Raw genomic sequence first — 9,451 nt, forward strand, 5'->3', positions numbered from 1 at the left:
AATCTGTATTTTTGTATCCTTTGGGTAAACACCTAATAGTTCAATTGCTGGATCATAGGGTAGTTCTATTTTTAGTCTCTTGAGGACTCTCCATACTGTTTTTCAGAGTGGCTGTACCAGTTTGCATTCCTACCAACAAGGCAAGAGGGTTCCCCTCTCTCTGCATCTTTGCCAACACCTGTTGTTTCTTGTGTTGTTGATTTTAGCCATTCTGACAGGTGTGAGGTGGTTTTGATTTGTATTTCACTGATGATGAGCAATGTTCAGTGTCTTCTCATGTGTCTATTAGCCATCTGGATGTCTTCTTTGGAAAAGTGTATATGTCTTCTGCCCATTTCTTAACTGGGTTATTTGTTTTTTGGATGTTGAGTTTGAGAAGTTGTTTCTAGATTTTGGATACTAACCCTTTATCAGATGTGTTGTTTGCAAATATCTTCTCCCATTCCATAGGCTGCCTTTTAGTTGTATTGATTGTTTCCTTTGCTGTGTAGAAGCTTTTTATCTTGATGAAAGGACTTAATAAAATTTGAATTAATAACTGATACTATTAGCTCACTGTTCTGTTGAGTGACAGATAGTTCTTCTGGTCTTTCCTGGGCTCACTCACACGCCCGCAGGTCAGCAGGCAGCTTGCCTGGGGCTGAATGGTCTAGGATGGCCTCATGGCTGGGGTACATTGGTGGTTCTCCAGCAGGCTAGTTGGGGCACGTTCACATAATCTCAAGGTTCTGAGTGTAGCAAGAGAGAGCAAGTGTCACAGCATGAGCATGTTTCAAGCCTTTTCTTGTACCATATTTGCTAATGTCCCAAATGGCTAAGGCAAGTGACACGACCAACCTCAGGTTCAGGGAGTGGGGAAATGGGTTCTTCTGGATGTGGGATTGATGGGAGGAGGTACAAAATATTGTGGCCTTTTGGGGGGAAATTTATCATACAGAGTCATGAAAGGAAAGTGCCACAATGCTAAGCAACCTCATGGAAGGCTGAAGAGCACTGATGGGATCAAGGAGGCTGGTCCCCTACGTCAGAAAAGTCACCCACCTCTTCTTCCCATCCTAGATGCAGGAATGGAAGCACGGAAAAACTGCTCATCTTGATAATCTCTAAAGTTCCATCCAGTACTCTAATTTTATCTTTCTTTCCCAGCAGAGGAGTCAGGGTCAAAGTACACATTATGGGAACTGAAAACATAATTTCGTGTGTTATTTTATGGTGGTTGCAGGGGCACCTCCTGACCAGCCAAACCCTGAGCAAGACTCAGAGTGAACCGGGTAGATGCCAGTGCCAAGGGCAGTGCCAGGGCAGAGCTGTGCCAGCCCAGCTGTGGCTACTTCCATCTCCTTTCAAGTTTAACTTGGGTGAGTAGGAGGTGGGAATCCATTTTTATTTCTGGTCCGCTTCCTGCTGATTGTGATTCTTCCGTTAATGCCCTGTGCAAGTTGAATCTCACCTTCACTGTCCTCTTGAAGGCCAGATTCTCCTTTTATAGGTGTTTTCTTTTGCAGGGGTGGTGAACTGATGCAGCCACATTTTCCAAATACAAATAAACTGGAGTGGAATGTGCCCTTGAAAGCATTAGTGCTTAGAGCAAAGTCCCAGAACTCTGGAGCTGTCAGCCTCCTGGGGGTCTGCTCTTGCTTTGCCAGAGCCTCTTGTTTAGGGAGAGACAGTTCTCCTCTTAAAGAAAGCAGCAGCCAAAAACCTTGAAACCTCCTTGAAATAATCCCTTTCTAATGCGTTGGGGAGGGAACCTTGATGGGAGAAGACAAAGGTGGGGTGGGGGCAGAATTGAGAATTTTGTCTTTTCCCCAAATAAATAGCTATAATGCCTATAGATCCTGTAGATTTTCCATTCCCCACACATACTGCCCCACACTTTTCTTCCAGAGGGATTTGTCTTAGGGGGTTCAGCTGGAACAGTGCTCTGCATGCAGCCTCTTGCCCTTATAGCTTCTCCTTGTTTTCTTACAAATAGAAAATTGGGTGACAGCACCAGGAGAGAAAGTGCTAGCAGGGAAAAGGAGCCAGAGAAGAGCAGCCTCCATGCCTAAGGTGGGAAGAGGCATTTTCATGGAATGGGGGAGCTGATGGGCAGAGTGGGTATAAAGGGCTTCATGGCTCCTTGAGTCCTTCCCCTGCTCCCAATCCCACACACTGCAGACTGGTGCCTGCAAGACAGCTCTAGGTGCAGAGCCTGGGGTTCCAGAGCTCGGCTTAATTCTCTGAAAATAATGACCAGGGCAGTAATGGTGGTGGCTGTGGTGGGGTTGGGCATGGCTGTGGCAAACTGGAAGAGGAGGAGGAGGAGGAGAAGGAAGTGAAGGGGGGAGGGGAGGAAATAAAGATCAAAATGAATTTTCCCAACTTCCCCCCCCCACCCCCGCCCACAAATGGGAATTTTGGGGTAAACATGGCTATTCTTTTCATTCTAATACTGCTGCTTCTAACAATTACAATTAATGATCAGGCGGAAAACACCATCTAGTAACTGGTGCCGTATCCTATGCTGTGATGCTGTTAGTACAACTCCTGGCCTAGAGGAGATCCTCAGTAGGGGCCAGTTTCTTTGAGAATAAAAAAATGAAATAGGGTTATCAGATTTCTAGTTAAGCTTAGTGACTCAAACTCTGGGCCACCACTGAATGGCTGTGCTGGGTCAGTATAAAATAGTGACTGTTGAAAGATTGTAACTGAGCTACAATGACCATTATGGATAGCAATTGGAGAAAAACTAGTGTGTGTGAGGAGATCAATGGTGAAAGAGGTTAGGATATAAATGAAGGAGAAAAAATTGGAGAGTGTGGGTAAATGTGGATTCTTGAAAAAAGGGAACAGCGAGAACAGACAACACAGTTGTTTGTGGGGGATATTTTGTGTGTATTGCAAAGAAGGGTAAGAAGTGACAGGAAGAAGTTTTCTTGGCATAGAACTGCTACTCTGGGGAGGTTGACTTGGGGGAAGGCAGAGAAGCTTGTATAGGAGTTTCGGACTTTGTATAAAAGGACCATTAAAAGAAAATTTTTAGAGGCATTATATCCAAATACTCCTTAAGATGTTTGCTGATCTACTCGGTCCAGGGCTGGCCATGATGAAAGATTAGTAGTAACTAGCGTAACCAGTAAATCTCCAGCCTTATTAGTCTGTGTCCTACTAATAAGAGTATGCTTTCTTTTAATATCCCAAATTAATTTTCTCAAATACCCATTCGCCTAATTGCAGGAAATTCATTTCTCTCAAAAATTCCCTAGCTAATTTTAAGACAACTTCCTTACTGTGTAATTAAAAGGGCTCAACCATGTTACTGCCCTGAGAACAAAGGGATAGACTACTTCAAAGCCAAGTTCTGGGTTGCATCCAGAAGGCAGAAACTGTTACTTTGAGAAGGGAGTTATTTTTTCAGCTTTCAAACAAGCGAAGTTGGTCTCCGCAGGTACCTTGTTGCAATGCCAATAACTTCCTCCTTAAGTGCCTACTGTGTACCAGACACTTTTTCTTGGGTGCTAAATTAGATGAGACATAGGTTAAGTTGTGCAACCAGGTTCCAAAGTAACAGCGGCTTAAAGAGCACAGAAGTTTATTTCTGTCGTTGTGGAAGTCTGGCTGGCTTTTTGGCTCTGCTCTGCAGTCATTCAAGGTCCCAAGTTTCTTTGATCTTGTTGCTGTGCTATCCCCTGGGTGTTGTCCCTGCTCATACATTCCAAGGTGGTCACCATCACATCACACGCCAGCCAGAGCAAAGGAGAAAGTGGGAAAAGAGGGCAAGCCCAGAGATCACACACTTTTTTTTTTCTTTTTCACATTTTAGAACTTAGGCCATGACTACATCTAGCTGCAAGGGAAGTTGAAAATCTAGGTTTTACTCTGAATGCTCATGTGCCCGGCTATGAATGCTATTATACTGGAGGAAAGAGAAAGTGTATAATGAGTGAAAAGCAATAGTTGTTGCCATAGGCACCTAACATATGTTTTTTTCATTTAATAGTTACTGCAGCTCTGCAAGATCATTGTATTATTTCTTGGAAATTTAGACTTAAGGAGGCACCTTCCATTGGTCGGACTACCAGGAAGCCAGAGGACAGGGAAGCCTAAGGAATGCAGAGAGCAGAGGAGGGGAAAGGTTGGGAATGGATTGAGAGCAAATTGGTCTGTGACAGGCACATCATCTGGAAGTCCCCATGGACTTGGCTTGTGAAGAATCCCTATATCCCCAACAAAATGCAAATACTTATTTGTTGGCTATGTGTCAGAAGGATATGTGCCTAAGTACAAAAGGGTTTAGGGGAAAAGAGTTAGGATAGTTGTGAGTGTGAGATTTATAGCACAAGAGTGAAAGGAAAATAGGTTAATTGTGCTTTCTGAAAACCCTTGTCCCTGTACCCAGGTTAGAGATGGAGAAGATCTGTTTGTGAATATTTGACAGGACATCAGATTGGGAGTAAATGTAAAATAACACCAAGCCTCCCTATTCTCACACTAACTTGAAATGATGCTGGCACATCATAGAAATGAAGCTGTTTCTGTATGCCACTTAATATTTGTAGGAACTGCTTTCAATTTCTCAGATGTTTCCTGGTCCTGCTTACCTCCTAGCCTCTGAACATGTTGTTCCTTTTGAAACTCCACCCCTACATCTCTGTTTCCATCCCCCGCCCCCTCTAAATCCTCTCCCATTTTCCTTCATTCAGCTAATCCCTTCTTCTCATCCATTATGTCTCAGTTAGATGCCAGTTCCTCAGGAGGCTCCCCGCAAACCTGGGTTAGACTTGTATGTATACTACTTCTACATTACTACAAGTAATGGTAATCCTATTATTATCATAATTTTTTTTTTTGAGGGAGGGTGTAAGTGAGTGAGGAGCAGAGAGAATCCCACAAGGGGGGGAGAGATAGAGAAAGAAAGAGCTAGAGAGTGAGAGAGTGCAAGAGAGAGCATGAGCAAGTCAGAGCCAGCAGGGTGCCAGTGTGAGAGGGAACAAGGGAGGGGAGAAAGAGAGGGGAGGAGGGGAGAGAGGGAAGAGGGTGGGAGGTGGGGGAGGGGGAGGGTGGGGGAGGGGAGAGGGGAGACAGGGAGGGAGGGGGCGGGGAGGGGAGAGAGAGGGGGAGGAAGACACAGGGCATGAGCTCACCCAACTGTGGGACTGGAACTCAGGAGCTAGGATATCATGACCTGAGCTAAAGTCAGATGCTTAACAACTGAACCACCCTGGTAATCCTATTAATGCTTATTGAGTACCTTTCCACACAGCAAGTGCTATGCCAAGGGCTTTCTGTGCCTTATCTCATTTTAATCACCCAGTTAGATGTGTACTATTTTTTTTCCCATATTTTAGGGTTGAGAAAACTGAAGATCAGAGAGGCTTAGGGTATTAGTTTCCTTCGGCTGCCATGACAAATTACAATAGGCTTAGTGGCTTAGAACAACAGAAATTTATTCTCTTATAGTTCTGGAGGCTAGAAGTCCAAAATCAAGGTGAGGGAAGGTTCCAGAGGAGCCTTTCCGCCCTCTTGAAGCTGCTGGAGGTTCCAGGTGTTTCTTGACTACATCATTCCAGTCTTTGTTCCTTCTTTCTCCTTTGTGTCTATGGCTTTTGTCTCTAATAAAAGCACTTGTCATTGGAGTTAGGGCTCACTTACACAACCCAGGATGACCTTGTCTCAGTATCTTAACTTAATTACATCTGTAAAGACTCTTTATCAAAATAAGGTCATATTCACAGGTTTCATGATTTAGAATGTGGGCATATCTTTTTGGGGGCCATCACTAGATTAAGTAATTCAGACAGTTGCTCAGGGCTAGGATGTGAACTTGGGCAGTGAGACTCATGAACTCAAGCTTATAGTCTCTGCTATTTTCTTTCCCTGTGTACTGTCTTGAGTATCCACTGACCCTATCTTAGTGCTATATACATGTATAGTTTCCCATTGACTGGTCTGTATCCCCTATTAAGAGCATCAGGAGTGACTGTCTTTATTGATACCCATTGTTTTCCCAGCACAGTGCCTGGTTGGTGGTATGTTTTCAGTGACTTTATGCTGAATGAATAAATTGATGCCAGTTACATTGCAGAGCTCTTCGGAGCACATTGTTTGATCTGAGTCACTGTACCGGCTGCAAAGCTGGCTGCCTCCTCATTGTCCCCTCCTTCCTGAAGGTGCTGCCTGCTTTTTGTTCTGTGCAGGTGTTGCCAGAGACTTTGCCCAGCACCTTGAGTGGCAGGAGTCTGAGCTCCATGCCTAGGCGGACTCTCCCTCATGCCCAGCACCCCAGCCCTATCTACACTAGGTGCGTGTCTACTTTTGGACTGGGATATAGTGCCATTCCATGGGAATGGACTCCAGCTTTCTGAGCAGCCATGGAGGAGCTAGATGATACAGCGTAGTTATACTGGAGTCAGCTCATCATGGAGTAAACCTCCCTCAGTGAGAAGCAGGGAAATTTAGACTTACAGATCATTTGGAAAAACCGTAATTCTGCTTCGGCAGATGCCCCTTATGTCCTTTGACAGGATGTGAAAATTGTGTATCACTTTGAAATATTTCGGGGTGCCAGGGTGGCTCAGTCGGTTAAGTGTCTGACTTTGGCTCAGTTCACAAACAGTGAGATCAAACGCTGTGTCAGGCTCTGTGCTGATGGCTCGGAGCCTGGTGCCTGCTTCGGATTCTGTGTCTCCCTCTCTCTCTCTCTGTGCCCCTCCCCACTCGTTCTCTGTCTCTCTCTCAAAAATAAATAAAAATTAAAAATATTTTTATGATATTCTCTACTAGGTCCCCAGAATTTGTGACTTATAATGGAAATTCTATATATGAGTAGATTGTATAATTATATATATAATTTCTATTGCAATCTCATATCCAGGTGGCAGAAAGCCTGCATCTTGTCCTTGTTGAAAAGCCACATAGTGATCTCAGCATCGACCTTCTCATCCTGTATTCACTAAATGATGCTATTATTCATGAGCTTATCTTACATTGAGGAAATGAGGAACACAGACATGAAGAAATGATAAAGAGGCGGTAGGGAGTGTGTGAGGAGAGGCATGGCCTCCAGTTCTGAGGAGAAAATGATGAACTCCAGCTGGGTAGGTCTCAGGTGGTAGCCAGTGAAATGGAGCTGGCGGATGAGTCAGTCAAGGGAGGTGGGAAGGAGAGGAAAGGGCATCCAGAGGGTGAAGGGAATGGCATGGGCCAGGCTGGAGTTCATGTCATGACATCTCTTCTTCCTAACGTTTCTTGCCTGGAGTCCATAATCCTCTTTTTAGAATAGACACAAAATTACTCTAAAATGTTCATAAAACATAAAATGGCTCATTTGCTAGTGTGTGATCCATAGTGTGTGCGATCATCACCTCTGTCTAGTTCCAGAACATTTCATCACCCCAGAGGAAACCCTGTCCCCATTAAGCAACACCCTCCCCTTCATTCCCCAACCTTGGCAACCAGGAATCTGTGTTCTGTCTCTAAGGATTCACCTAGTCCGCATATTTCGTATCAATGGAATCACACATATGTGACCTTTTGTGTCTGGCCTCATAATAGTCTTTTAAACATGTCTTCCATCTTCTCTCATTGTCTCTTCCAATCTATTCTCCTTAAGCAGTCATGATGCTCTTTCTAAACCACAGAACTGAGCATGCCACTCCCTTTTGTAAAATTCTTCAAATGCTTCCAAGTGCCGTTGGGATAAAGTCTGTGTGATCGTGCCTACTTCCTTCTCCAGCTCTAGCTTGCATACTCCTTGGTCCACAGAGACCATTCTCACTGCCCATTGTATCCAAGCCCAACTCCTTTCGGGTTTTTTGCTCACCTCTTGGCCTTGCTATATCTGTGGCTCTTGTATGGAGCATTCCCTCCTCACCCACTTTGTTCTACCTTGTATTAGATGTGACTCTCTTCAGAAAACCTCTAGACTGGGTTAGTTCCCTTGGAGTGAGCTACTTTTCTCTCTCCTGCCAGCCTCCTAGTAGTGGACACTCTCTATTGCATCCTGTGGTTAAAATGCCAGTCTACCCTACTGGACAGAATCAGCCTCCAATAAGACGGGCTGAATATCAGTTTCTCTTAAAGCCTTCCAGATTCCAGGGGGCAGTCAGTGTTGATGTCCAGTATCCTAAAGGGAATTTTTCCCCCTGTGTTTATAAAACAACAGACACTGGAATAGCAGCTTCCTGAAGGCAGGTTCTGTGTGGGTCTTGCTTACTCTTTAGCATGTGACAGCAGTCAGTAATGTTTTTTAATGAAGGGAGAAGGGGAAGAAGATCTTTTTAAGAGATATCCGAAGTTTTTGAAAGGAGAGTTCAGACGTTGGACAGTAGTGTTATGGCATGACCAAACTGAGGAGAATCTCGAATGCTAGGAGTTTAGAATTCATCCTATAGGCCAAGGGTTAACAAATTCTAAAAACTGCTCAGTGCCACTGGGAACCACAGTGGGTGAAAGGCCAGGAGAGGAACAAAGGTGCTGGTGGGGACATTGTGGATAGTAGAGAGCAGATGCCAGGGACAGGCATCCAGGGCTGCTCAGCATCAGCTGATTATTGCCAGGGGGTAACACAGGCACAGAGTTGCCAGACATTCTGAATTTCTAAGAGAAACCAGAGGTTGTGTGTGTGCGCACGCACGTGCGTGTGCGCACACACATACACATATACACATACATGCGAATCTTGATTTAGATACAACATTTTAAGATAAAGTTTTCAAAAAATACTGTGAGCTGAACAAAAGCCATCTGGGGCTGGATTTAGCACAGAGGCCTCTGCTAGAGGCATTAAAGGTGCTTGATCAGGGAAATTATAGTTTGAAAGTGGCATCATAGGAAGATAACCACACAGGTGAATGTTCAAGGACATAATACCACATTATTAACCATAATTACCATGCTGTACATTAGATCTCCAGAGCTTATTAATCTTATATCTGGAAGGTTTTGACCAACATCATTTCATTTTCCCCAACTCCAGCCCCTGGTAACCACTGTTCTATTCTGTTTCTAGGAGTTTGGATATTTTAGAGGCCATATATAAGTGATATCCTACAATGTTTTGCTTTCTCTGTCTTATTTCACTTAGCATAATGCCCTGAGTCTCTATCTGTGTTGTCACAAGTGGCAATTATGGTTGAATAATATTCCATTTCATATGTATATGCCAATTGATGGACACTTTCTTTCTGTATGTTGGCTATTGTGAATAATGTTGCAGTGAGTATGGGAGATCTTTCTTTGAGATTTGTTTTCATTTCTGTTGGATAAATATTCAGAAATAGAATTGCTGGATTATTGGTAGTTCTAAAAAGTTTAACTTTTTGAGGAGCCTCCATACTGTTTTTCATAGTGGCTGCACCAATTTACATTCTCAACAATGGCACACACGAGTTCTTTTTTCCTCCATATCCTCCACCAACACTTGCTGTCCTCTTGTTTTTTTGATGATTGCCAAGGCTTCAATTTTAAT

Source organism: Felis catus, chromosome F2 (genome assembly GCF_018350175.1).
Source record: "Felis catus isolate Fca126 chromosome F2, F.catus_Fca126_mat1.0, whole genome shotgun sequence".
Classification (NCBI taxonomy): Eukaryota; Metazoa; Chordata; class Mammalia; order Carnivora; family Felidae; genus Felis; species Felis catus.